The 25,990-nt window shown below is 42.3% G+C and overlaps 1 pseudogene; it reads right to left on the reverse strand.

The window, feature by feature from the left end:
* Window positions 1-25,990, reverse strand: part of LOC135546849 (low-density lipoprotein receptor-related protein 1B-like) — a 357,889-nt pseudogene that overhangs the window by 225,854 nt on the left and 106,045 nt on the right.

Consider the following 25,990-nt stretch of genomic DNA (forward strand, 5'->3'; position numbering starts at 1 on the left):
TTAACAGAGAGACACACACCACGCCCCTTGAGCTTACCCGACGTTGCCGTTGTGTCCTGCCGATGCATAGAAAAACCATCTAGAATATTGTCAGTGTCCTTGTTCAGCCAAGTTTCAGAGGAACATAGGGTATTAGTCCTTCAGGTCCTGTTGATAAGATCTCGAACAGAGCACGTCCAGTTTGCTCTCCCGTGATTGTACATTCACCAATAGAACAGAGATAGCGGTGGTTAATTTACTCAACGCCGTAGTTTCATCAGGATTCCCGCACATCGGCCTCTATATAGCAGTCTCTTTCTCTTCCGAATCAGGGATTAGGGCCTGGTTCGGGTTAAGCTTTATGTCCTGTGTCGCCGACTCATTGAAGTATAAATCTTCATTGAGTTTAGTGATCACCATTCTAATGTGCAGGAGCTCTTTTTGGTCATAGAAAATCATGGCGGAAACATTATGTACAAAAAAAGTTCAAATCAGGAGCCAATAAAGCGAAGCGGCAACTATAAATTCCAGCTACATTGTTTTTTTCATGCCATTCTTTTTTGTAGAGATGGTACTATAAAATACAGTATATGCAGTTTCTATGATGTACTACATAGACAGTTGGTGAGGCTAGAGTTTCTAGCTCTGCTATTTGATGTTGGTCAATGTCATCCTTTTAAATTTGCTTCTAGTTTAGCATTAATGTAATGGTCAAAGTTTGTACACTACCATCAGACAAAATATTTTCTTAGGCAAACCGAGTAGCTAGGAAGTTTTGGTTCTGGATTATGATTACTGACAGAGAAGTCTCTATCCTACCTGTGTCTTTGCATGTGAACTTGGCCTTGGGGTCACAAATCCTCTTGGTGCCCTCACAGGCCACCTCATCACTACCGTCCTCGCAGTCTTTGTCCCCATCACACCTCCAGCGCTCTGGGATACACGTACCATCTTCCGTACAGTGGAACTCATCCCCACTGCACTCTATCACAGGAGGCAATGCTGCAAGGGAAAAATAAATAAATAATTATACAATGGGTGGGTCTAATCCTGGATGCTCGTTAGTTAACACCGCATTCTAACCAGTGTCTATTCCAAAAGTTACCATCGGCAAACAAAGCTATGATGTTGAAATGATGTTCCATCTTACTGTGCAATACAGTATCTCATCAGCCCAGCCAGGCAATTTATAAACTTGATCTCCAATATAAAAAAAACATTTAGACATTATCTCTTGTTTCATTAAGACTAGCATTTGATTTTCAACAGCGGAGATTTGTATATACTGTACCTTGCTGTCTGTGTCACCGACATTTGCAACATTGTTTCAATATTGAAATTCGATCTCCAGCTGTCGCATAGAAATAAACGTGTCTGGATGAGACAGACAGGCAGACAGCTTTTCTCACCCAGTCAAAATCATGAAACAGCTGACATAATTTTTATGGATATATGCAAAGAAATGTCAATAAAAAAAGTCAAATTAAATAAAATGCAGCTAGATTGCTGTCTTTCCATCTTCCGTTTGAAGTGACTGTGTTGTTGGCTAGCTCCCCTGAACAACATTGTCCTGACGAGAGAGCACATTTTCTATGGCAGGTGAAATTGTGCATCATTAGCTCATTGTTATGGATGTATCTAAATAAATGGCACTAGAAAACAGCTTAAACAAACGCAAATGCAGCTCCTTTGCTATTGTTCTGGCTGCACTGTTTGACATAAATTTAAGTTAGCTGTGGTTGGCTAGCTAGCAAGCAAAAAGACTGAATGACTGAGTTGCATCTCTGGCAACTGAACCGATAGAACGAACGACCTGCTGGCTTGTATAGCAACCCTAGATTTGTGTCGGGACTATATCTTGTGGAAGGATGAAATAGTATGAATAAATTCATCCCCCCCAAAAAACATAAAAATATGTCAATCACTATTTGAATATGTTGGTAACCCATTGTATAAAAGTAATAATGCCCTCAAAACCGGTGTTTGGAGGATATATTGGCACAGTTTGCCGTCCCTTGACAAACAACACCCTTGCTAATATATCCCAAAAAAACACCAACTTCTCTGGCATTATCTCTTAAATAGATTCCTTCTGTGAATGTGAAAATTGGTTCCCAGTGGGCAAACTTTTGACAATATTGGTTTATGTATATTCTTTTCCATTCAAAGCTATGGCAAAATTATCTGTATGATTGATCTTTCAAATATTATTTTGAATCATGCAGGTAGTCAGTCACAAGACCGATTCTATTCAACCTAACCATTTCCACATTGCCAGGAAAAAAAACTACTTCTGAAATCAGAGATCAGAAGTATTTCCATAACAGTCAGGGGCTGCCGAGCCAGAGCTTTAACCCCAGGGGTGGACCACAACCCAGCAACACTACACTGTGTTAGAGTAGAAAGGAAAAGGCTGGAGATGGGCCTGGACATCAGGACACGGTTTGATGAATAACTTCCTCATTCTAGTGACAAGGTAGTGAGCTGTGAGCATTTCAGCTACCCGGGCTAGGCTCAGCTTTCTGAGGTAATTATACCAGATTAAAATATTCGAATATTGATGTTGTACTGTTGTGAACAGTAGATGAGATTAGATCAGCAGTGTGAGAGCTGAGAGAGGAAGATGAAGACTTAAGGACATTAAACCAGAACAGTTAACAGTTAATATAAAATGAAACAAATTATCTTTAAAAATATACATATATTTCTACTGATTTAAATGCCAAATGAATAATTAATAGTTACGTTCAATGTTTCATGTGCAGTAATGAGGAGGAGTAGTTAGCCCACCTTGAAAGCATCTACAGTGGCCTGCGAAAGTATTCACCCCCCTTGGCATTTTTCCTATTTTGTTGCCTTACAACCTGGAATTAAATTAAATTTTGGGGGGGTTTGTATCATTTGATTTACACAACATGCCTACCACTTTGAAGATTCAAAATAGTTTTTATCGTGAAACAAACAAAAATTAAGATAAAAAAACTGAAAACTTGACTGTGCATAACTATTCACCCCTCCCAAAGTCTCTTAGGGTATGTCTCTATAAGCTTGGCACATCTAGCCACTGGGATTTTGGCCCAATCTTCAAGGCAAAACTGCTCCAGGTCCTTCAATTTGGATGGGTTCCGCTGGTGTCCAGCAATCTTCTCAACTGAATTGAGCTCTGGGACTTGACTAGGCCATTCCAAGACATTTACACATTTCCCCTTAAACCACTTGAGTGTTGCTTCCATCCCAATCTCAAATCTCTGGAAGACTGAAACAGGTTTCCCTCAAGAATCTTCCTCTATTTAGCACCATCCATCATTCCTTCAACTCTGACCAGTTTCCCAGTCCCTGCCAATGAAAAACATCCCCACAGCATGATGCTGCCATCACCATTCTTCACTGTGGGGATGGTATTCTCGGGGTGATGAGAGGTGTTGGCTTTTGCGCCAGACATAGCATCTTCCTTGATGGCCAAAAAGCTACATTTTTGTCTCAACTGACCAGAGTACCTTCTTCCATATGTTTGGGGTGTCTCCCACATGCCTTTTGGCGAACACCAAACATGTTTGCTTATTTTTTTTTAAGTAATGTTTTTTTTTCTGGCCACTCTTCCGTAAAGCCTAGCTCTGTGGAGTGTACAGCTTAAAATAGTCCTATGGACAGATACTCCAATCTCTGCTGTGGAGCTTTGCAGCTCCTTCAGGGTTATCTTTGGTATTTTTGTTGCCTCTCTGATTAATGACCTCCTTGCCTGGTCGGTGAGTTTCGGTGGGTGGCCCTCTTTTGGCAGGTTTGTTGTAGTGCCATATTCTTTCCATTTCTTATAATGATTTAATGGTGCTCCATGGGATGTTCAAAGTTTAGGATATTTTTTTATAACCCAAACATGATCTGTACTTCTCCACAACTTTGTCCCTGACTTTTTTTGGAGAGATCCTTGGTGGTGCCCCTTGCTTCTGTTTTTTATTTTGGGGAAGTTTTTATAGCAAGTTATTTTTTAATTTCACTTCACCAATTTGGATTATTTTGCGTATGTCCATTAGATGACATCCAAATAAAAATACATTTAAATTAAAGGTTGTAATGCAGCAAAATAGGAAAAACACAATACTCACAATGTTGGGATAGTTAACATGATACTTAGTGCAGAGTACATTCATTTGTCAAAATGAGGGATGGCACTATCACTTATGATGCTGCATTTGCATTACAAATTCAAAAAGTGCTACAATAAAGGAATTACAAAAAACAGCATGGTTTCTCTCACCAGCTCCAGATCCTCCACAGGTGGTGTTCTCATCACTGAAGTCCCCACAGTCGTCGTCCCCATCGCAGGCCCAGTGGTCTGGAATACATCTCCCACTGGAGCACTGGAACTGGGTGTTGGAGCAGTAGTGGACACAACTCACCTCGTCACTGCCATCTCCACAGTCATCATCTTGGGACACAGAAGAAAAATAGCAAGTTTGACTGACTAGGTTTGACTCCTTCATGTCATAAGAATGGGCATTAGATTGGGGAGGTCTCAGAAGTCACGTTTTAGGCAAGGTACGTGTACTCTGCACATCTCACTGGGCACAAACTTTTGAATCAAAGTTGTTTCAATTTCATTTGTCAAAGTAATGTGACATGGAAAATACATTGGATTTGAAAAAAAGTAATCAATGTGTTTTGAGGGTGAAAGGATTATGTCATTATGGTAACCAATTTTCAACATAGACAAACCCTGTATAAAGTTAAATCCACTATCAGAAAAAAAACGACAGGTAGAATCTCCTACTGAGGAGTTGATATATCTACAGTTATTCCTTTGGTCTCCATTCCAGGGTTTTAACCAAGTTCAGCCCTGCTTAGCGTTGATATTTGTGACTGACTAAAACCATGTGCAATTGTGAGAATGATTATTATTAAGAAAGCTCCACTTAATAACAAAATAGATTTACTGTTGCTATCAAAGTCATTTCAAAGGGAGGTCTACCAGAGCAAATTAAATGTAACCATATTTTATGAGTAGTTTGCCCCCGGTGATGCATTGCGCAGAGCACACCATCCTCTGGAGAGACCCTGCAGTTGTGGGCAGTGCAGTTGCCATACCAGGCTGTGATACAGCCCGACAGGATGCTCTCAATTGTGCATCTGTAAAAGTTTGTGAGGGTTTTAGGCGACAAGCCACATTTCTTTAGCCTCCTGAGGTTGAAGTGCTGTTGAGCCTTCACCACACTGCATGTGCGGGTGGACCATTTCAGTTTGTCAATGATATGTACGTCGAGGAATTTAAACTTTCCACCTTCTCCACTGCTATCCTGTCGATGTGGATAGGGGGGTGCTCCCTCTGCTGTTTCCTACAAGTCCACGATCATCTTCTTTGTTTTGTTGACGTTAAGTGAGAGGTTATTTTCCTGACACCACACTCCCAAAGCCCTCACCTTCTCCCTGTAGGCTGTCTCGTCGTCGTTGTTGGTAGTCAAGCCAACTACTGTTGTGTCGTCTGCTTACTTGATGATTGAGTTGGAGGTGTGCATTGCCACGCAGTCATGGGTGAACAGGGAGTACAGGAGGCGGCTGAGCACTCACACTTATGGGGCCCCAGTGTTGAAGATCACTACCTGGGGGCGGCCCGTCAAGAAGTCCAAGACCCAATTGCACAGGGCAGGGTTCAGACCCAGGGACTTGAGCTTAATGATGAGCTTGGAGGGTACTATGGCGTTGAATGCTGAGCTATAGTCAATAAACAGCATTCTTACAAATGTATTGCTCTTGGGATAGGGCAGTGTGCAGTGTAATGGCGATTGCATCGTCTGTGGACCTTTTGGGGTGGTAAGCAAATTGAAGTGGGTCTAGGGTGACAGGTAAGGTGGAGGTGATATGATCGATCCTTGACTGGTCTCTCAAAGCAGTTCATGATGACAGAAATTAGTGCTACAGGGAGACAGTCATTTAGTTCAGTTACCTTTGCATTCTTGGGTACAGGGACAATGGTGGCCATCTTTAAGCATGTGGGATAGGGAGAGACTTAATATGTCTGTAAATACACCAACCAGCTGGTCTGCACGTGATCGGAGGTTGCGGCTAGGCATGCCGTCTGGGTCGGCAGCCTTGCGAGGGTTAACACGTTTAAATGTCTTACTCACGTCGGCCAAGGAGAAGGAGAACCATAGTCCTTGGTAGCTGGCCACGTTGGTGGCACTGTGTTATCCTCAAAGCGGGCAAAGAACGTGTTGAGCTTGTCCGGAAGCAAGATGTCAGTGTCCGCGAAGAGCCTGGTTTTCCTTTTGTAGTCCGTGATTGTCTGTGAACCCAGACACATATGTCAAGTGTCTGAGCCGTTGAATTGCGATTCCACTTTGTCTGTATACTGATGTTTTTCCTGGGCCTTGTATACATCCCGAAAATTGGAATAACAATGGTCTGAGAATCCAGATGGCTATACCGACTCCGACAATATATCACGGGGGAGCCATGTTTCTGAGAAACAGAGTATGTTACAATCCCTGATGTCTCTCTGGAAAGAAACCCTTGCCCTGATCTCATCAACTTTTTTATCCAGGGACTGAACATTAGTGAGTGATATACTCGGAAGAGGAGGGAGGGTGAGCGTGCCTCCTCTGATATCCTTTTGTTCTTCCCGGCTGTTTGTAATAACGCATAACATTTTCTGGGATAACAATGTAACACACAACAAAAAAAATACTGCAACGTTTTCTAAGAACTAGAAGCGAGGCAGCCCTCTCTGTCGGCGCCATTGTGTTCCTCCACCAATAGTGGAGGAATACAACTGGCTATTGAATTGTGTTTGGTTGTCAACACAACCAAATATCAACATTTGAAGGGGATCTTGTATAGTTGTGTCACTGACTTAGTCTGGCTTTAATTCCAGTTTGTCTACAAATTAATAATTTATCATGTTGGATTCATATCTCCATCTAAACCAAAAACCTAAGTTAATATTAGCATACTACATCTCGCTACATGTTGAACTTCCATCCTCTCCGGCCGGGGGCACATTGTATGCATTTATGGTTGGATCAGAATTGCTGCTATAATCATTGGCCAGTATGGAGATGTAAGTAAAACTACATCCAAATCCTTATCTCCATCCATGGATAATTTAGGAAAGGGACTATTTTATCTTGCTAGCTAGCTAGCCACCGGAGGACAACAACACAACGAGATGCAACAATTCAACTTTTTTTCTGACAATAATGACATTTGGCTTGTGATGTGATTGACCTGAAGCCAAATCCAAACTGGCTTCCCCTGGAGAGTTTTTTTTTGGTGTGACAGGACCATTCACAGTTTAGCTCACTCAGTTTAGCTCAACGCTGATATGCTATTAGTTTATATATTTTTTTATCATGGAAGACCAAATGCGCGCGGGCTTCCCTTACATTCAATACTACAGGTGGCAGCAATGTCATACTCTTTCTGAACAGACAGCCTAGATAAGCTACACATACTGAGACAGAGGGGCACTGTTTTGTTCGCATTGTTGTGTTGACAAGTTAACAAATTATATGTTGGATTCATGTCTCCAACTAAACCAAAAATAAAAGTTAAAGAATAGGATTAAGCCAGTGGCTCAGATGAAACTATCCAAGCATTAGATACAGTGCATTCAGAAAGTATTTATAACCCTTGGCTTATTCCACATTTTGTTGTGTTACAGACGGAATTCAAAATGGATAAAAAAAAATGTATAAATGCTCACCCATCTACACACAATACCGCACAATGAAAAAGTGAAAACATGTTTTTAGAAATGTTTGCAAATGTATTGAAAATGAAATACAGAAATATCTCACTTACATAAGTATTCACACAATACATGGTAGAATCACCTTTGGCAGCAATTACAGCTGGATTGTATAATATTTGCACATGATTATTTGTCAAATTATTCAAGCTCTGTCAAGTTTGTTGTTGATCATTGCTAGACAGACATTTTCAAGTCTTGCCATAGATGTTCAAGATGATTTAAGTCAAAACTATAACTTGGTAAGCAACCAGTGTATTGCATTTTAGGTTGTTAAATTTTAGTCATTTAGCAGACACTCTTATCCAGAGTGATTTACAGTAGTTAGTGCATACATTTTCACATTTGTCCATACTGGTCCCTCATGGGAATCAAACCCACAGCCCTGGCGTTGCTCTACCAACTGAGCCACAGTTGATTATTGTTTAGCTAAAAGGTGCATTTGTTTCCCAGTGTCTGTTGGAAAGTAGACTGAAGAAGGTTTTCCTCTAGGATTTGGCTGTTCTTAGCTCTATTTATGCTACAAAACTCCCTAGACCTTCCCGATGACAAGCTACCCATAACATGATGCAGCCACCACCATGCTTGAAAATATGAAGAGTGGTACTCAGTGATGTGTGGTGTTGGATTTGCCCCAAAACTAACGCTTCGTATTCAGGATATAAAGGTAATTTCTTTACCAGACATTTATTTGTAGTTTTACTTTGGTGCCTTATTGCAAACAGGATGGATGTTTTGGAGTATTTGTATTCTGTACAGGTCTTCTTCTTTTCACTCTGTCATTTTGGTTAGTAGTAGTAACTACAATATTGTTGGTGGGAGTAACAACAATATTGTTGGTACATCCTCAGTTTTCTCCCATCACAGTCATTAAACACTGTAACTGTTTAAAGTCACCATTGCCCTCATGGTGAAATCCCTGGCAAGTGAGTTAGGAAGGATGCCTGAATCTTTGTAGTGACTGTGTGTACTGATACACCATCCAAAATGTAATTAATAACGTCACCATGCTCAACTGGACATTTAATGTCAGCTTGAATTATTTTTACCTATCTACCATGGCATGCCATTTTTTTGTGAGGCATTGGAAAACCTACCTGGTTTTTGTGGTTGAATCTGTATTTGAAATTCACTGCTCGACTGAGGGACCTTATAGATAATTGGATGTGGGGTACAGAAATGAGGTAGTCATTCAAAAATCAAGTTAAACATAATTAATCCATGTAATTTATGTGAATTTTTACCTCTGAAATTATTTAGACTTGCCATAACAAAGGCGTTGAATACTTACTGACTCATGACTTTTCAGGTTTTAATTTTTTATTAATTTGTACAAATTTCTAAAATCATGATTCCATTTTGACATTATGGGGTATTGTGTGTAGGCCAGTGACACAACATTTACATTCAGGCTGTAACACAAATGTGGAAAAAGTCAAGGTGTATGAATACTTTTGGAAGGCAACACAATTAAATAGGACTTTGTAATAAAATTAAAAGCCTAAAGGTAAGGCTCTCTTACTGTAACTACACATGTCTTCTTATGTAATCATAGGAAGTGTGCATGTTTAAGAAAGCATGCAAAGTTTGCAGGTCTGTAGAAATCTTCACAATTGCTGATTCTGCACAATAATCTGTGCAGAATCTCAAACAGCATTGATCACTTGCACTACATACTTCTACTGTAATCTCAACTGCAATCCAGGACAGTTGGTTGTTCTATTAGATAAAGCACAGACAACACATTAAGTTGTTGTATAAATACCAAATATCTGGTGTTGTATTCCCATTTTAACTTTTTCTGTTTTCAAATGGTTGAAAGCGCGTCAGTGATAACACATTTAAATGACAACTAAACAAAAAATGGGTGAGTAAAGGATGTAATCTCATTGATATATGTCTCAACCAAATATTACCCAAATATCCAAGTTGAAATGACGTGGTGTGCATAGTGGGTGAAGAACCATTTTCGTTACATAAGGAGATTGTGGTTGATTTCAAGGTTGTGGGTTATACAAGGTGCATGTGAAATGTACAGTAGCTCAGTGTTTTTCAACTCCTGTCCTCAAGTATTCTGACTTCAAACTTGTTTATTTTTGTTGAAGCCCTGATGGTTGTTGAGGTTTTCAGTGGGAACGTACCTGAGTCACAATGCCACTTGACACTGATGCATCTCCCATTGGAACAGCTGAACTGGGTGAGTGGTTCACAGGTCGGCAGTGCTATAGACATAAAAGCAAAGAGACAGTCAACTACAGTTATTTAAAGGCCAAACCCATAGGGCTACATTTATTCTGAAAATACTTTGTCTAAAACCCATTACAAACACTCCATTCCAACTCATTTTTCAACAGTACATATTGTTTTGTGTGTGATTCTGCTAGCTGCCTGTTCAAGACCTACTAACACCTCGTAATTAACCAACATCTGCTCCTTACTTCTTCCAGTGTGCTCAAAGAGACACCAACTCTCACTTTCTCTAACTGTTGTTGATGGTGCTGGTAGCTAAATATTCCACCCACTATTGTCAATGTAAATCTGTGTCAATGTGTCAGTGTCAATGTACATCTGGGCATAAATACATGTGATCTGCATTTGAATTCACATCACATATAACACACTTCCTGAGATATTTTCATTGGAGGCCAGGAGCTTTATTGACTTTGGTTTTGAATTCAGAGACTACATTTTATTAGATTATTTGGAATCCCTAGTGCTACAAACACCTAGGGCTTTAGCTAGGACATAGTGAATATTTATCACACTCGTCTTCTACATTTTCGCTCCAAGGATTTTAGTTATCTTCGACAGCGACCGTCTGGTTGAGGTTTAACACTCATTAAAAATAAATATCAACATGCATAAATAATGTCTGGTTAATTTCTCAGTCTAGTCGACAGAGGGGAGATTCTGGGTTCAACATACAGGTTGACAACTACCATACTTCTAGCAAACAAAATTCAAATTAGCATCCATCTCAAATGGCAGTGGCACAACGACGTGTGGAGCTTCAGGTGTTTAAAACCCATCGTTGCTGCAGTGGAGCAAATTGAACTGCCAGAGACGCGGTGAGAACTCCTACAGAGCAGTAATGCCTGAGGAACCTCAAACAACAGTATGGGAGAGAATATGTTTTGGAGCGCAGCTTGATTATGATTGAATGAAGCCGAGCATAAACTTTAATTACAGCTTACACTCTGGTTGTTTGTGACTGTGTATTGAAGCAGCTTAGTAGGCACACAAGGAGAGTCGGAGACGATACAACAGAGACTGATATGTGCCATCCTTACCACATACAGTGAAGGGATGGGAGGTTGAACGTTACAGCAAAATGTAGATTTTCACCTAAATAGACATATCCAAGAGTAATTCATTTTCATGAGATGGCCATAAACAAAACTAAAATGCTGCATCGCTCTAGAAGGTTCTGGATCTCACCTTCCTGGTAAAAATAGTTACACATTGACTCACATTTGAGGATAGAAGCTCAAATATATAGTACAAATAATATGAAAATATTAAAATATAAAAACATTCATTCATTATTTTATTCCTACTCAACAAAAGAGGGGGAATAGGGCTTGAAATAACTGAAATGCTTTCAAAATATAGTAACAGTAAAATTATAAACAACTTACTATGAGATTTAATCTTTCTAATGACTATAAAATGAATATGATCATACGCTACATTGCCAAAGGTATGTAGACACACCTTTACATTTGTGGATTCGGCTATTTCAGTCACACCCGTTGCTGACAGGTATATACAATTGAGCAGACAGCCATGCAACCTACATAGACAAACATTGGCATTAGAATGACCTTACTGAAGAGCTCAGTGACTTTCAATGTTGCACCATCACAGGATGCCACCTTTCCAACAAGTCAGTTTGTTAAATGTCTGCCCTGCTAGAGCTGCCCTTGTCAAATGTAAGTGCTGTTATTGTGAAGTGGAAATGTCTAGGAACAACAACGGCTCAGCCACAAAGTGGTAGGCAACACAAGCTCACAGAACGGTACAGACGTATGCTGAAGCGAGTAGAGCGTACAAATAGCCTGTCCTCTGTTGCAACACTCACTACGAGTTCCAAACTGCCTCTGGAAGCAACGTCAGCACAATAACTATTTGTCTCGAGCTTCATGAACTGGGTTTCCATGCATTGCCAAGTGTTGGCAGGAGGGGTGTAAAGCTCACCGCCATTGGACTTTGGAGCAGTGGAAATGCGTTCTCTGGAGGGATGAATCACACTTCCTCATCTAGCAGGCCGACGGTCGAATTTGGGTTCGACGGATTCCAGGAGAACGCTACCTGCCCGAATGCATAGTGCCAACTGTAAAGTTGAGAAATAATGGTCTGGGACAATTGTTTGTGGTTCGGGCTCGTTCCCTTACTTCCAGTGAAGTGAAATCTTAATGCTACAGCATACAATGACATTCTAGACGATTCTGTGCTTCAACATTGTGGCAACAGTTTGGGGAAGGCCCTTTCCTGTTTCAGGATGACAATGTCCCCGTGCACAAACGTTTGTTGAGATCACTGTGGAAGAACTTGACTGACCTACACAGAGTCCTGACCTCAACCCCATCAAATGACTTTGGGATAAATTGGAACAGGCCTAATGGCCCAACATCAGTGCCCAACCTCACTAATGTTCTTTTGGCTGAATGGAAGCATGTTCCCGCAGCAATGTTCTAACATCTAGTAGAAAGCCTTCCCAGAAGAGTGGAGGATGTTTTAGCAGCAAAGAGGGGACCAACTCCATATTAAGGCCTATGATTTTGGAATGAGATGTTAGACGAGCAAGTGTCCACATACTTTTGTCCATGTAGTGTATTTAGTGACTACAAATTTGGCGAAAGAGCATTTTCTACCATACCAAGCCTCATCTGAGCCGACGCAGAGACATCACTCGAATGTCTGCAGACACGTTAGAACTTCAGCATTACAAACAACATGATTTCATCTTTCTTGGACAAACATAAAGTGGTTGTGTTTCAATTATACAAAATGATTTAGTGTTTTTTTTCATGTTGAGAGCTCTATATCTGGCTGCGAATATCAGAGCAACATGGGACCACGATTGCTGAAATCGCTAGACTGTCCACTTTTATATGCCTTCTCCCAGGCTGGGCTCTGTCGATTAAAGGGAGAGAAAATTGAGTTGTTGTCTGGATAGGCCAGAAAATGTTTCACGTCACTCCCGATGCAAATGTGGGGTGTGAAGCGATGTTCACAGAGCGCTTTGTACACCAAACTGTCAGTCGTAGCTGGTCCAGAACCTCTCAAAGTCCACTAAATAGGGGACTTAACATCAAAGAGGTTTAAAAACCTTTCAAATATATTTTTTCTCACTTCTTTTATGCTTGTTGAGTAATTCTATTTCCACATCACATCACTAAGTACAGAATTTATGGGCAGGAAAGTTCCCTCTGAACGAGTCAAAATAGTATAGTTGCGAGATTTGACTATAGTAGCATACAGAAATAAAGTCTACCATATGAAAACTAAATAAACGGTTCGGTCATTCAAATCACATGCACTAAAACTTACTTCGATATCAGTTTTGATAGATCCTGTAATTCTGCAATAATAATAAAACATACAAAAAAATAATGCTACAAGTCTTATTTGGCAGCAACTTTGTAATTGTAAGTTAGAACACTGAGCTAGTGAATTCTGAGCTCCTGGCCCAGAGGATGTAACTGCTAAAACTCACTTCTTACATGAATGAAGCAAGCAAAAGAAAATAGAGAGACAAGAAAGTATTCAAGGTCCTAATAAATGAAGAAATGGGACATTCTTATCAGAAAATTTGATTTAGGGGAAACAGAATGAAAACAGTGTGTCAGATGCCAAGGACATGTTTTAATATCTCTATTCTTATTTCACAGCACTACTGGTCAACCAATAACAAGCACACTGGTACACTCATTCACCCCTTCACATCCAATACAATGCCAACTCAAAGGTAACCCAATAGTCTGATCAGTAATGGTATTCAAAAACCTGTGTTTGAGAAATTGGATATTTGTTTGTTCAAGTGGATATTGCATTTTAGTTCCCAAAAACTAGGAGCTAAGACCAAGCATTATATCCCCAGTAAGAGAGAGGAAAGCACTAAGGCTATACTTTGAGAGAAATATAAGAAACCGGCTGCTGTGCACTAGACAAGAACACACACTAAGAGTTCAAATGGCCAAGCTAGCATTCAGTTGTCTCACCAGGAGGTAATATTTTTGCAATGCTTTTAAGGCTTCTCTGGTGTAGTTAGGTCACTATAGGCTGAGTGGTCTTTTCCACTGAACCATTTCCTTTGAGCTACAGCTCACAGCAGTCTATCCTTTTGGTTTCCTCTCAAGGTTGGGGATGTGGTCAATAGAATGGTCAGAACTGTCAGTGTCATCATAACAGTGGTCACATCTTCTTTGAAAGCCTCTCTTGCCGTTTATAGACCCTGCACTTTCCTTTACACTGTGGCTTCCCAGAGAGAGTGTGTGGTGTATTGTGTTAACAGATCTACAACCTTTTAGTATGAATACTCTTTTAGGGCCAAAAACCTAACTTGAGATGCTCAAGCATAACCAACTTAACAATCATATAAATCATGCATCAATGTCAATGGGGGTAGATTCAGGTTTCAGGGCCATAGAATGTAGATTCAGAGTCTGACTCACCACAGGATGACGTCTCGTCGGACATGTCCCCGCAGTCGTCGTCCCGGTCGCAGAGCCAGGCCAGGGGGATACAGCGTCCGTTCCGACAGGAGAACTGGTTGGGCTGACAGGCCTGGGCTGAGAGAGAGAGAGAGACATGGAAGACAGAAGCGCATTTGTAATTCGATCACATGGGTATCAAGTCAAAGCCAGACGTGTTCAGCCCCCTAATGATCATTCAATCATATGGCATCTCAATGTCAGGCCTGTGGAGCTTAAATTGATCTCTCCATCACATATATATCACATATATCAAGTCTGGAGGAAATGAGTGGTGCCCTTACACAAACCTTTCAGTCACATGTCCATGACAGAGACAGACATGCAAGGACAGCAGCACCAGCATAGCACACGAGGTGGTTGGTGCTGTGTAACATGCATGTCTATCTGATTACAAGGCAACATTAGTCACCCCCACTATGAATGTTGCTATTTCATATTGTGATGTGCTTAAACCTATCTGTCAATGTAGAGCTTAAGCATAAAACTCTAAGCAGAGTTTAAGGGGGCAGAGGTTTGATATATTTTTTTACAATACACAGTCCAACTGCACAACTGAAATACACCACATCAATATATTTCCATAGCTCAGAAAACGGCATAACACAATTGCTAGACTGCAGATCTGAGAAAAAGCTGAGGTTTTGTATCAGTTACCTGAACATGTGTTGTTGGACTCATCCTCATTGTTCCCACAGTCATTGATTCCATCACACAGCCATCTCTTAGGGATGCAGTGATTGTTGAGGCACTTGAACTGGTCATTGGAACAACTGTGGTTCACTGAAACAGATAGACAGAGACACTCATATTATTAAAGCAAGGTTTTTCTATGTTCTAGTTGAAATTCTTTGTAGAATAGAATTTACCTTCTAAAGGATTTACAAATCTGACATTTACAGTTTCTAACTTTAAAAGTCCAACTTTGACTTCACAAAAATCTGAGGTATCAATGCGAAGCAGGAATTTGTATCAGAGAATGTCTCAAACCTTGTTATACACTGTTAGAAAAAAAGGTGCTATCTAAAACCTAAAAGGGTTCTTCGGCTGTCCCCAAAGGAGAACACTTTGAAAAACCGTGCTGACATTCCAGCAGAGCAGATAATAGATTTAGCAATTCTGATAATTCTGGCAGAAGATTACATTATAGGATTTTTCATAGTGAGAAATGAGTCAGCACCCAAGCGTCTAACATGGTGTTTATCTTATCGATCCACTCAACAGCAAATTCTCTTCTGAGGCGAATAGATGGGGTATGAGGGGAAGTAAAGAGGGGAGGGGGGCCGTATTCACCATCTTTGAATCATATCAATGACATTTAGCGAGATAAAAGTTGATAGCAAGAAAATATCACTTTGTGCAATGTTGCATGCTAAGTGATGTGTGTGTGTGTGTGTGTGTGTGTGTGTGTGTGTGTGTGTGTGTGTGTGTGTGTGTGTGTGTGTGTGTGTGTGTGTGTGTGTGTGTGTGTGTGTGTGTGTGTGTGTGTGTGTGTGATGGTGTGTGTATGGTGTGTGATGGTGTGATGGTGTGTTGGTGTGTGATGGTGTGTTGGTGTGTGATGGTGTGTTGGTGTGTGATGGTGTGTTGTGTGTGATGGTGTGTTGGTGTGTGATGGTGTGTTGGTGTGTGATGGTGTGTGTGTGATGGTGTGTGTGTGTGTGTGTGTGTGTGTGTGTGTGTGTGTGTGTGTGTGTGTGTGTGTGTGTGTGTGTGTGTGTGTGTGTGTGTGTGTGTGTGTGTGTGTGTGTGTGTGTGTGTGTGTGTGTGTTTGGTGGACAGATATATACACACAGCAGCTTTGGATCTCCTCGTCACTCCCATCCAGACAGTCATCGTCTCCGTCGCATCTCCATGACGCACGGATACAACGGTGGTTACTACACTGAAACTCATCGCTCTTACAGTGCTGTGGCTCCACCAACCCAGACGACACTTAATTAACAGACATAACAGAGAAACTAACATTAATACCAGAGAAACAGACATGAGAGAAATTAAACCACAGCGGAATGAATTCCATTGAAAAGTAAAGCATACTTTACATTGAAATCACACAAAATAGTGGTGAGAGAAAACCATGTTCATAGTTTGTCTACAGTGGAATATACTGCTCTGGCTGATTCACTGCATGGTCTTACAGTACCTGAGCAGGTGATATTGTTCTTCTCAGGAGCTGGTTGTCAGCACAGGCACACACTCTGCCCCCTGGGATAGCGAGGCAGAGTGTACCGCATCCCCCATAATTCACACTGCATGCATTGTCACCTGGAAATACAGAGTAGGAAAAAAATAATACCACTGTTAACCTCAAATCCTATTCTTCTAAAGCATTATTATTGTATTTTGTCATGTGTCTCTATTGTTGTTCTGTCTGTCGTCATCGCTCTATGAACAACTGTGCAGAGATCAATGTGAATTGTGAAGAAACGCACATAAAACATCTTAACACAAAAGCCATTTCCTGTTTGAGAAGAATGTGGCAGGTGGGTGCCACGTCATCTACACTACATGGCCAAAAGTATGTGGACAACTGCTCGTTGAACATCTCATTCCAAAATCATAGGCCTTAATATGGAGCGGGCACCCCTTTGCTGCTAGAACAACCTCAACTCTTCTGAGAAGGCTTTCCACTAAATGTTGGAATATTTCTGCGGGGACTTGCTTCGATTCAGCCACAAGAGCATTAATGAGGTCGGGAAGTATGTTGGGTGATTAGGCCTGGCTCCCAATCGGCGTTCCAAGTAATCCCAAAGGTGTTCAATGGGGTTGAGGTCAAGACTCTCTGCAGGCCAGTCAAGTTCTTCCACACCAATCTCAACAAACCATTTCTGTATGGACCTCGCTTTGTGCACAAAGGTATTGTCATGCTGAAACAGGAAAGGGCCTTCCCAAACTGTTGCCACAAAGTTGGAAGCACAGAATCGTCTAGAATGTCATTGTATGCGTTAAGATTTCCCTTCACTGTAACTAAGGGGCCCAAACCATGAAAAATAGCCACAGGCCATTATTCCTCCTCCACAAAACTTTACATTTGGCACTATGCATTCAGGCATGTAGTGTTCTCCTGGCATCTGCCAAACCCAGATACATCCATCGGCCTGCCAAATGGTGAAGCGTGATTCATCACTCCAGAGAAAGCGCTTCCACTGCTCCAGAGTCCAATGGCAGCGAGCTTTACACCATTCAAGCCAACAATTGGCATTGTACATGGTGTGCAGCTGCTTGGCCACACACCATTTCATGAAGCTCCCGACAAACAGTTCTTGCGCTGATGTTGCTTCCAGAAGCAGTTTGGAACTTGGTCTCATTCTGTGAGCTTATATGGCCTACCACTTTGTGGCTGAGCCGTTGTTGCTCCTAGACGATTCCATTTCCCAATAACAGCACTTACAGTTGACCGGAGCAGTTCTAGCAGGGCAGAAATTTGACAAATTGACTTGTTGGAAAGGTGGCATCCTATGACGGTGCCATGTTGAAAGTCACTAAGCTCTTCAGTAAGGCCATTCTATGTTTGACTATGGAGATTGCATGGCCATGTGCTCGATGTTATACACCTGTCAGCAACAGGTGTGGCTAAAATAGCCAAATCCACTCATTTGAAAGGGTGTCCACATACTTGTGTATATTTAGTGTATAACCACATATCAAACATATTATTGGGGACATTGTGGAGATTTGATTTGACAGTTGTATCCTTTCAGGGGAATAATTAGTCTTTTAGGACAAAACCAACTGTTCTCAAGGGAGCGAGACCAAAAAAATGGAATATGTGTGAAGAAAGTGTCACTTATAAAGTTGAGGCATGGAGAACATTGTTTGTTTGGTTTAGTGTCAGGTCCAAAGGCAGTGCCTGAGCCAATGAGATAAAGACTTCTGTTTTGTGAGAGTCAGTAAGTAATACTCAGAGGACAGCAGAGCCAATTCATCTCTTTGGTGACATGAGCTTTGGAGGAATGGCCAGTGAAATTCTACTTTACCCATGCTGAGAATTAGAACTCATATACAGCCAGCCATTTTCTCCCTTTCACTCTTTCTCTGCATCACATGTTTGGTATACCACAGTCGTACACCACTCTAACGAACTGTATTATTTTGATGTAAAACGCTAGAAATTATTACACAAATGAAAAGCCTGTGAATCGTCTCAAAATGCCCCTTATCTTGATCCATTGATTGCCCAGCAGATGATTAGTGTTGGCACTTCTCTCTGTTTCTTAGAGGAGATGACAGTAATCATACCTCCCCCCGCTCCACACACACATTAGTCTAAACTCTAAACAGTGATTCACAACCACGATAACAAGGGTTCTACCTGCTGTGAGGCCCTACAGTTCTGCACCATCAACAAAGCGCATCATGCATCTCTCTCTAATGTTATCTATTCATCTACCCACAACAGGAATCTATCATCATCCACCACACAGACAGCAGGGAGCACTATGTTGAGTCAGTCTTTTATTTCCATAGACTGGAATTCAAAGTAAAATTGCTGCCACTCTCAATTTATCCAGCAACTAACCAATGCCACGATGGAGAATACTGTTTTCATTATACTAACGGCTATATAAGATACCATAGTGGATAGATTGCAACACTATTTTTGAAGGTTGCATATATAAGCATCAGGGCTAACCATAGAAAACATTCTCTGAAGGCAACCTTTAGTAATGGTGGGGGAGGTTTTGTGATAAGGTGTAGGAACAGCTATATAAGATTGTGTAGACTACATTCACCAAAGTTAAGCTTTAGTGATAGGGGATGGAAAAGTGAAAGCAGTCAGACATACCTTGCTGACTCTGAGCATTGTACACATGGAGGCCAAACAGGGGAGGCCTCTCACTCCTTAGTAGAGTAACGTCCCCAGAGGTTAGATCCAGCTGGAAAACAGATGCGTTCATGTACTCCGTCCAGAAGATGGAGTTACGGTAGTGAGAAATCCCAAACGGATGGTTCAGCTGTTTGCCATTGTACACAACCTGCATGAGTAATCATATACAACACTTATCAAAGAAAGAACACAACCTGCACAACAGTACTCAAAGACCTGAGAGAGCAGAGGGAAGAAAAAACCCACTGAAATGGCAGAGAACTATGACCATTTTAGTTGAAAACTACAATGGTGATATCCCAGTGGGCAAAGCTGGTTGAAATGACATCATTACATGGCTATAATGACACGATGTTTTTTGCCCGCTAGAGTACAACTTCACTCACCTGTCTGCCAGTGCCGTTGAGGTAGATCTTCTCTATGTGATCGTAGTTGGCATCACACCAGTACATGGTGCTGGTCCCATGGTCTAGTGTAAGGCCGTTAGGCCACAGCATATTAGACGTGACAAATATTTGTCTGTTAGATCCATCCATCCACGCTTTTTCTATCCTTCCTATGCTGTCGTTCACCTCATCCTCCTCCCAGTCCGTCCAATACATCCAACTGAAATTCACAAACATAATACATTCCCTACAATTGAGTTTAAGGGGGAAAAAGCCCTAATGAACCATATTAATTGGGGATTAAATATGTTTTATCATCAAACATATACAGTGGCAAGAAAACGTTTGTGAACCCTTTGGAATTGTCACACCCTGGTCGAAGTATACTGTGTTTTCTTTATTATTTTGGTCAGTCTGCATGGAGCAGCCAGAGCTGTCGGTCTGCATGGAGCAGTGAGAGCTGTCAGTCTGCAAGGAGCTGTCAGTCTACAAGGAGCTGTCATTCTACAAGGAGCTGCCAGTCTGCAAGGAGCTGCCAGTCTGCAAGGAACTGCCAGTCTGCAAGGAACAGCCAGTCTGCAAGGAGCTGCCAGTCTGCAAGGAGCTGCCAGTCTGCAAGGAGCTGCCAGTCCGCAAGGAGCTGCCAGTCTGCAAGGAGCTGCCAGTCTGCAAGGAGCTGCCAGAGCTGCCAGTCTGCATGTAGCTGCCAGAGCTGCCAGTCTGCAAGAAGCCGCCACAGCTGCCAGTCTGCATGTAGCTGCCAGAGCTGCCAGTCTGCAAGAAGCAGCCAGAGCTGCCAGAGCTGCATGGAGCAGCCAGAAACGCCTGTCAGCATGGAGCAGCCAGATCCGTCAGTCTACCAGGATCCGCCAGTCGGCCAGACTCTTCCAGATCTGCTAGTCAGCCAGACTCCTCCAGATCCGCCAGTCAGACAGACTCTTCCAGATCCGCTAGTCAGCCAGACTCTTCCAGATCTGCCAGTCAGACAGACTCTTCCAGATCTGCCAGTCAGACAGACTCTTCCAGATCTGCCAGTCAGACAGACTCTTCCAGATCTGCCAGTCAGCCAGACTCTTCCAGATCTGCCAGTCAGCCAGACTCTTCCAGATCTGCCAGTCAGCCAGACTCTTCCAGTCAGCCAGTCTCTTCCAGATCTGCCAGTCAGCCAGACCCTTCCAGAACCGCCAGCCAGCCAGGATCTGCCAGATCAAACTACCTGCCTGAGCTTCCTCTCAGTGCTGAGCTTCCTCTCAGTGCTGAGCTTCCCTCAGTCCCGAGCCTCCCCTCAGTCCCGAGCTTCCCCTCAGTCCCGAGCTTCCCCTCAGTCCCGAGCTGCCCCTCAGTCCCGAGCTGCCCCTCAGTCCCGAGCTGCCCCTCAGTCCCGAGCTGCCCCTCAGTCCCGAGCTGCCCCTCAGTCCCAAGCTGCCCCTCAGTCCCAAGCTGCCCCTCAGTCCCAAGCTGCCCCTCAGTCCCAAGCTGCCCCTCAGTCCCAAGCTGCCCCTCAGTCCAGTGGGGTTCTGGGTGAGGACTACTAGGCCATGGTCGGCGGCGAGGGTGGACTATCCTAGGACGCGAGGAGGAGGGACATTGATAAGTGGGGACATTGCCACCATGGACAGACGCCCACCCGGGTGTGCGTCCAGGAGTCCGCACCTTGGGGGGGGGGGTTCTGTCATGCCCTGGTCGAAGTATATTGTGTTTTATTTATTATTTTGGTCAGGCCAGGGTGTGACATGGGTTTATTGTGGTGTGTTTTGTCTTGGGGTTTTGTTAGGTATCGGGTTTGTGGTTTAGTGGGGGTATCTAGCATAGTCTATGGCTGTCTGGAGTGGTTCTCAATCAGAGGCAGGTGTTTATCATTGTCTCTGATTGGGAACCATATTTAGGCAGCCATATTCTTTGAGTATTTCGTGGGTGATTGTTACTGTCTCTGTGTTTGTTGTCACCAGATAGGCTGTATAGGTTTTCACGTTCTGTTTGTTGTTTTTGTATTGTTCGTTTTTCTTCGTCATTAAACATGTATCAAAAATACCACACTGCATTTTGGTCCGACTCTCCTTCGACGGAAGAAAACCGTAACAGGAATTACCTGAATTTCTGAATAAATCTGTCATACAATTTGATCTTATCTTCATCTAAGTCACAACAATAGACAAACAGTGTGCTTAAACTAATAACATACAAATTGTTGTATTTTTTTGTCTATATTGAATACTTAATTTAAACATTCACAGTGTAGGTTGGAAAATGTATGTGAACCCCTAGGCTAATGACTTCTCCAAAAACAAATTGGAGTCAGGAGTCAGCTAACCTGGAATCCAATCAATGAGACGAGATTGGAGATGTTGGTTAGAGCTGCCTTGCCCTATAAAAAACACTCACAAAACTTGAGTTTGCTATTCACAAGAAGCATTGCCTGATTTGAACCATGCCTCGGACAAATTAGATCTCAGAAGACCTAAGATTAAGAAGTGTTGACTTGCATAAAGCTGGAAAAGCCTTGATGTTCATCAGTCCACAGTAATACAAATTGTCTGTAAATGCAGAAAGTTCAGCACTGTTGCTACTTTCCCTAGGAGTGGCCGTCCTGCAAAGGTGACTGACACTAGGATACTTCAATGAAGTTAAGGAGAATTCTAGTGTCAGCTAAAAACGTACAGAAATCTCTGGAACAAGCTAACATTTCTGTTGACGAGTCTACGATAGGTAAAACACAAAACAAGAATGGTGTTCATGGGAGGACACCACTGAAGAAGCCACAGCTGTCCAAAAAAACCATTGCTGCACGTCATAAGTTTGCAAAAGTGCACCTGGATGTTCCACAGCGTGACTGCCAAAATATTCTGTGGACAGATGAAACTACAGTTGAGTTGTTTGGAAGGAACACACAACACTATGGGTAGAGAAAAAGTTACAGCACACCAACATCAAAACCTCATCCCAACTTATAATTGTTTGGGTGTTATTAGTTTAAGCAGACTGTTTGTCGATTGTTGTGACCTAGACGAAGATCAGATCAAATTTTATGACCAAAGGTTCACATACTTTTTCTTGCCACTGTAAGATTCAACACACACAAAATAAGCATTGATTCAAACCTACCCAATTCAACATATACAGTAATCCACAAGTTCATCTACCAGGCCCTCACATCGGAAACCAGGTCCTGGCGTCAATATCTTTTCAGGGCTTCACTCAGCTATTCCCAACAGACTTGTGATATTTGAAAAGTGATTGGGTCAACGATTTGACATGATCTAGTCTCTAGTGACCCATAAACATGCTTAAGGGATTTGTGTCCTCTGGCGGGGCTGCACACCCTTTTCTGTCTCTTCTATGATGGAGTTGACTGCAACACATGCGCTACATAAAACAGTGTGATAAAGGGTGAATCAAGCACTGTCTGTCTCTGCAAGTCATCTTCATGATCCACTGAATAATTCAACACACACACCGCAGGCTTCAATGCCTGGCTAAAGCTCTGTGAAGCAATATCCAAAGCAAAAATATGTGTGTGGGGTGTGTGAGAGAGACTGAGAGACTGATAGGGAAAGAACATTTAAAATACAGAAAAAAAGTGATTGAGACAGTATGTCAGCAAAGTGAATCCCTATCATGTTAACACAGACTGGAGGTGACATGCAGAGAGGGAAATATAACTGGGGCGAACAGAAGAGGATCTTAAGCAGCCATTTCACCTGTGGAGACCCATCCTGCAGGGCACATAAAGATGTCTGGTTCTGCTGATGGATCGGCCAATGCTCACTTAGGACCCCAAACAACATTTTAATAAAGATGTGGCAACTGTCAATAGGAAGGTCAGTAGTTAGAAATTATTCCTCCGTTATGATAACAAAGAAAATAAATTAAACCCCCTGATGTGGGAGGAATCAGATTGGTGCAATACTGTGCGGGAGCTATTTCTGGGAAGGAATCACTATATCAAAGACACATAAATAGAATGATTCCATCTCCATGGTCAGTGGCAGCATGATTTAGTAGTTTTGTATGGCCGTCCAAACAGAGACAGACCTCCCACGCATACCCAAAGATTTGACAAAAGCAAACTCTTTCCAGGAATCACCTATTGTTCACTACCTGCTAGGAAATGCCATTGCTTTGAGTACAGAAAGGGTCAAGAAGGATTGTGTGCTTTATATGGTTCTCTACTGTAACACCCAGAGAAGACAATATCCCTTACCCTTTTCTTGGGTGTTTGTTTGTTTGTTTATAACCAACATCACATAGGATGAGAGAGGTGTGCATATTCTCTTTTCTGTGTACATTTTGCAGTTGGTCAATCACTGAATAGATATGTGCACACAGGCAACTCACATTTTCAACCATGTTGTTCTCTGACATCAGTGCATTAGTAACACATACCGTAGGAATTGTATGATTTGGCCTTGTCTTCAGTGAGCTCACCTGTTGAGGGGGTCCAATACAATGGCTCGGGGGTGAGACATGTCCCCCTCCAGAAGAGTCTTCCTGGTTTGAGAGGCCCTCTCCAGTCTGGCCACACTAATAGTTTTCCTGTATCCATCATTGGTCCAGTAGAGGTTATTACCAATCCAGTCCACAGAGATCCCCTCAACGTTGTCCAGGTCTGCAAGGTGATGGAACACCAATGTTAGTGCTATCTCCCCCTGACTTGCATTTCTTGTTTTTCTTAAATGTAAATGGGTGATTTAGAAAGTATTTTAACTGATGCAGAAAGGGTGTTCTTTATGTCATTACAGTAACTGGTACTAGTCATTAAAGAGTACCTGCAATAAAGTATACATTAATTTGGCTGTAGCATAAAAATATAACACAAAATAATCCCACCATCTTTGAGTATCGTTTCCCGGCTGTTCCCGTCTATTTTCTGTCGGCCAATGAGGAAGCTGGTGGTATCAGCGAAGTAGATGTGTCCTGACTCTGCATGGTAGTCGATGGCTCTGGGGTTGACCAGGTCCTCGATCGATACCATGTGCTCATCACTGGACTTCACGTTCATGTCCAGGCCTCGGATGACCCCTGGCCGACCCTTACCATAGAACAGGAATAGTTCGTTCTTGGGTTCTAGGACACAGAAACAGAAAAGGGATCTTTACTCTTAACTCTACTTCTTGTTAGTTAATTGGTATAATTATTTTGGGGTTCTACAGTGGGGCAAACAAGTATTTAGTCAGCCACCAATTGTTCAAGTTCTCCCACTAAAAAAGATGAGAGGCCTGTAATTTTCATCATAGGTACACACATTGTAGGATTTTTTATGAATTTATTTGCAAATTATGGTGGAAAATAAGTATTTGGTCAATAACAAAAGTTCTCAATACTTTTTCTCAATACTTTGTTATATACCCTTTGCTGGCAATGACAGAGGTCAAACGTTTTCTGTAAGTTTTCACAAGGTTTTCACACACTGTTGCTGGTATTTTGGCCCATTCCTCCATGCAGATCTCCTCTGGAGCAGTGGTGTTTTGGGGCTGTTGCTGGGCAACACAGACTTTCAAATCCCTTCAAAGATTTTCTATGGGGTTGAGGTCTGGAGACTGGCTAGGCCACTCCAGGACCTTGAAATGCTTCTTACGAAGCCACTCCTTCATTGACCGGGCGGTGTGTTTGGGATCATTGTCATGCTGAGCCACCCAGCCACGTTTCATATTCAATGCCCTTGCTGATGGAAGGAGGTTTTCACTCAAAATCTCACGATACATGGCCCCATTCATTCTTTCCTTTACATGGATCAGTCGTCCTGGTCCCTTTGCAGAAAAACAGCCCCAAAGCATGATGTTTCCACCCCCATGCTTCACAGTAGGTATGGTGTTCTTTGGATGCAACTCAGCATTCTTTGTCCTCCAAACACGACGTGTTGAGTTTTTACCAAAAAGTTATATTTTGGTTTCATCTGACCATATGACATTCTCCCAATCTTCTTCTGGATCATCCAAATGCTCTCTAGCAAACTTCAGACGGGCCTGGACATGTACTGGCTTAAGCAGGGGGACACGTCTGGCACTGCAGGATTTGAGTCCCTGGCGGCGTAGTGTGTTACTGATGGTAGGCTTTGGTCCCAGCTCTCTGCATGTCATTCACTAGGTCCCCCCGTGTGGATCTGGGATTTTTGCTCACCGTTCTTGTGATCATTTTGACCCCACGGGGTGAGATCTTGCGTGGAGCCCCAGATGGAGGGAGATTATCAGTGGTCTTGTATGTCTTCCATTTCCTAATAATTGCTCCCACAGTTGATTTCTTGATTCAGATTCAGCCTGGTGCAGGTCTACAATTTTGTTTCCGGTGTCCTTTGACAGCTCTTTGGTATTGGCCATAGTGGAGTTTGGAGTGTGACTGT

The sequence above is a fragment of the Oncorhynchus masou genome, chromosome 10, assembly GCF_036934945.1.
Source record: "Oncorhynchus masou masou isolate Uvic2021 chromosome 10, UVic_Omas_1.1, whole genome shotgun sequence".
Lineage (NCBI taxonomy): Eukaryota > Metazoa > Chordata > Actinopteri > Salmoniformes > Salmonidae > Oncorhynchus > Oncorhynchus masou.